Here is a 4,424-nt window from a genome sequence, read left to right as displayed (position 1 = left end):
CCACTCTTTGCTTCTATGAGTTTGACTGTTTTATTTTATTTCATTCCAACAGCCTGGGAGAGTTTGACTATTTTAGGTGCCTCATACAGGTGGAATCATGCAGTATTTATCTTTCCATAACTGGGTTATTTCACTTAGCAGCTTGTCTGAAGTTTGGTCAAGGAGAGAGTCCTTGTCACCAGTTGGCTGGGGCACAGAGAGTGAGGGGGCAGATCTGCTCTGGCTTATTCTGGAGAGATAAGCAGCAGTCAAGGCTTTGTAAATCCAGTTATCCTAAGAACACTGAGAAGTTCTAATTGGGAAGGAAGTGATATGACATGATCAGATTGTGTTTTCTCAAAATCTACTCAGATTGCTGTATGGAGAACGGGCTGGAGGGGGCGAGAAGAAATGCTGGAAGACTAGTTAGATTGCCAGTACTATCGTCATGGATAGAGACAGGAAAATGGGCAGAACAAGGTGATGGTGGTGGTAGAAACAGACATAGACGGATTTGAGAAATGTAAAAGGTGAAACTGACAGGACTCGGTGATAGAATGGTGGCAGGGAGAAAGAGGTATCAATAAATGGCTTGGTGTCTCATTTAATCTTTACTACAACCCTGTGAAACACATTATTATTTCCTCCATGTTATGGATAAGGGATTTGAAACTCAAAGTACTTGAGCAACATGCCCAGATCACACAGCTGTTAGGTCTGGCTCTAAAGTGACGCCCCCTCCACTATGTTATACATTAGTCAAGCAGTTCTTCCTTGAAAAATGGTCTCTTTCCTCTTACACCACTGAAGGCTATACCTAGTCAATACTTCTACTAATAGCATGGTACTTCACCTACAATATTCTCATTATCTGTTTGTCTATACAACAGGAAAATAAATAAGAATATTATCACAGAAGCCAGCCGCAAGTTAAGCCAGCTGACCTCCAAGGACAGTACAAATCAATTCCTTTGCTGAAGAAGGTGACTTCTTGGGCTTATCTGGCTATAAAAAGTGAGGGCCCCTGAAGAGAGCTGAGATAAGAAAGGTTAGGGCAATAAGAAATTAACTTGCTCTGTATGACAAAGTTACAGGAATTTTGAAGAAGGAACCATAGCCATTAATATAGTTTGGATGTTTGTCACCTCCAAATCTCAGGTTGAAATGTGATCTCCAATGTTGGAGGTGAGGCCTAATGGGAGGTATTTGAGTCATGAGGATGGATGCCTCGTGAATTGCTTGGTGCCCTTCCCACAGTCATGATTGAAGTTTCATTCTATTAGTTACCATGAGATCTGATCGTTAAAAAGAGCCTGGACCTCCTGCTCTGCTCTTCTCTCTTGCTCCCTCTTTTGCCATGTGACATGCCTGCTCCCCCTTTGCCTTCTACCATTAGTAAAAGCTTCCTGAGGCCTCACCAGAAGCTGAGCAGATGCTGGTGCCACGCTTGTACAGCTTGCAGAACCGTAAGTCAAATAAACCTCTTTTCTGTGTAAATTACCCAGTCACAGGTATTCCTTTATGGCAATGCAAAATGGACAACTACAACCATCATGCTCTCACTGTAACCCTAGTACCTAGAACACAGGTAATCAAAATATTTTGTTGAATGAATTTGCTTTAAGAAGGGGGTTATCTCTGGAAGAGAAGATGGGAGGCAGGGTCTGGAGAGAAGCGGTGCTAGAAATTAATGAAGGAACAGGAGTGGCCGGGCATGGTGGCTCACGCCTGTAATCCCAGCACTTTGGGAGGCCGAGGAGGGCAGATCATGAGGTCAAGAGATGGAGACCAGCCTGGCCAACATGGTGAAACCCCGTCTCTACTAAAAATACAAAAATTGGCTGGGTGTGGTGGCCTGCATCTGTAGTCCCAGCTACTCGGGAGGCTGAGGCAGGAGAATCGCTTGAACCCAGGAGGCGGAGGTTGCAGTGAGCTGAGATCGCGCCACTGCCACTGCACTCCAGCCTGGGTGACAGAGACTCCAACTAAAAAAAAAAGGAAAAGGAAAAGGAAAAAAAAAGAAAGAAAGAAACAGGACTGATGAAGTCAAATGGAATTCCTTGAAATGGGATGGTCCATGGCTTTCTACAAACAGTATTAACTGACACTAAATTTTAAATTTTCTGTTTTAAAAGAAAAATTGTTATAAAACTGGACTGGAATAGAACTTCACATTACGTAAATCATGTAAATTTCTGGTCAAATGTTTATACAGTTGTCTGATATACATTAAAGGCAAACTCTCTCTTGTGGGTGATATTGATGGCAGAGGTGGGCCATCCAGAGCAGCCACTGCCACTGCGCCAGCTGCAGCAGGGAGGTGAAAGTGGTGGTGGCAGAAGTAGCTGTGAGAGCAACAATGGTGGTGGTGGGTCCCCTGTGCCCCATGTCTGCAGACAGCTGACTGCACTGCCCCCACCCTTGCATGGCCAGGTGGGACCCACTCCCAGGCCCAGAGCTTCTGCAACTCTGGACCCTGGCACGGCATCACGGCTTTTGCATGGCGCCCCTGCAGGAAGTGTAGGGGGAGGAGGGATAGCTGGGCCTGGGGCAGTGCTGTGCTCCAAGAGAGCCGGCAGGAGCCAGGGACAAGTGGGAGCACCCCCAGAGCCCACTGTTTGGGGGCCGCCACAGTGAGGCCAGCCGAGCCACCCACTGGCAGGGCAGGAGGATGGTTGGGCATGCAGGGGTGGGCAGAGAGGGATCCAGTGAGGACCTGGAGCCCCCCACCCCCGACTGCAAGGAGATGCCACCAGAGCTGCATGCATGCTCCAGGGATTGGGTGAGAGCCCCGCCCTCCCAGGCACAGGACCTGGGTGTCTCTGTACTCTGCACCCTCAGGGGCCCAGGGAAGCTCCTGCTGCCTCCACAGGCTCGAGGGTGTCTGCTCCCACTGCCTGGCCTTTCCCCACTCCTGGTTCCCACTCTGATCTCAGAGCAGGGTTGGGGCAGATTGCGGGGGGCAATGGGGTGGGGGGAGCTGAGGTGGGGCAGAGGGCAGGTTGGAGCTGGCCTGCAGGTGCCCCTTGATGGGAGCAGCCTGGTCACCATGGATGGCAATAGGAGGCGGATAGGCTTCTGGGTGGAAGGGGGCAGGTCCCTGGTGAGGCCTCACCTTCAGGCCAGGGAGGGCCTAAAGGCTGGAGGCCAGGCTACCAGTCCCTCTGACCCGAGTGGGGACTTGTGGTGCCTTTTCCGGGCTGCCCAGGGACCAATTGACATGCACTTCCTCCCCTCTGAGGCCCATAAAAGTCCCAGGCTTAGCCAGAGCTGGACAGATGCCAGCTTGAGCTGACCTGTGAATAAGAGCAAATATGAAACAAACTCTCAAGTATATAGTACATACTATTTTCTTCCCAAACATCCATCCCCATTTTTTCCGGTAATAGAGATAGATAGATAGATAGATAGATAGATAGATAGATAGATAGATAGATAGATGGATGGATGGATGGATGGATAGATAGATAGTAGATAGATGGATGGATAGATAGATAGATAGATAGATAGATATACAGATAACATTTGAGGCTATAACTTTTCCCTACTCTTCATCCATGTCTGCAGGCACATGACCTAGATCTAGCCAATAAAAGCAGCCTATCCCTGGCCACGATGACTGGTTCAGGGATGAACACATGGTCCAAGCAGAGCCAAGGAGACAGTGGGATCTTTCTCCCACTTCTGGAAAAGAGCAGGTGCTCTTTCCTATTGAATATGACAAGATATGAAGCCTGAGCTACTGTGCTTATTGCCAGTTGAGGAAGAATGCCTGTCTAAAACAGAACCAACACAGAGGAAGCAAAGTTGAGAGACACAGGGATAGAAACCTGGTCCTGGCTGGGCACAGTGGCTTGCCCCTGTAATCCCAGCACTTTGGGAAGTGGAGGTGGAAGAAGCACTTCAGGCCAGGAGTTCGAGACCAACTGGGCAACATAGTAAAACTCCATCTCTACAAAAACTTCAAAAATCAGCCAGGCCTGGTGGCTCACTACCTGGGAGGCTGAGGCAGGAGGATTGCTTGAGCCCAGGAGTTGGAGGCCGTAGTGAGCTGTGATCACACCACTTGCTCTGTCACTCCAGACTGAGTGACAGGGCAAGACCAGAAAGAAAGAAAGAGAGGGAGAGGAAGGAAGGAAGGAAGGAAGGAAGAAAGGAAGGAAGGGAAGGAAGGAGAAGAAGGAAAGAAAGAAGAAGGAAAGAAGAAAAAGAGAGAGAGGAAGGAAGGAAGAGAGAGAGAGAAAGAAAGGAAGGGAGGAAGGAAGGAAGGAAAGAAGGAAGGAAGGAAGGAAGGAAGGAAAAAAAAGAAACGAAACCTCGTAGTCCTGGTAACATTTTTGAGAAAACTGATCAAGCCTCATCTGAGGTCAGACTACTCCTGGACTTTCCTATTGTATGCACCAATAAAAATCCTTTTGCCATTTTGGATAACAATTTCTGTCCCT

Source organism: Pongo pygmaeus, chromosome 1 (genome assembly GCF_028885625.2).
Source record: "Pongo pygmaeus isolate AG05252 chromosome 1, NHGRI_mPonPyg2-v2.0_pri, whole genome shotgun sequence".
Taxonomy (NCBI): domain Eukaryota; kingdom Metazoa; phylum Chordata; class Mammalia; order Primates; family Hominidae; genus Pongo; species Pongo pygmaeus.
Note: the sequence above shows the minus strand (reverse complement) of the source record.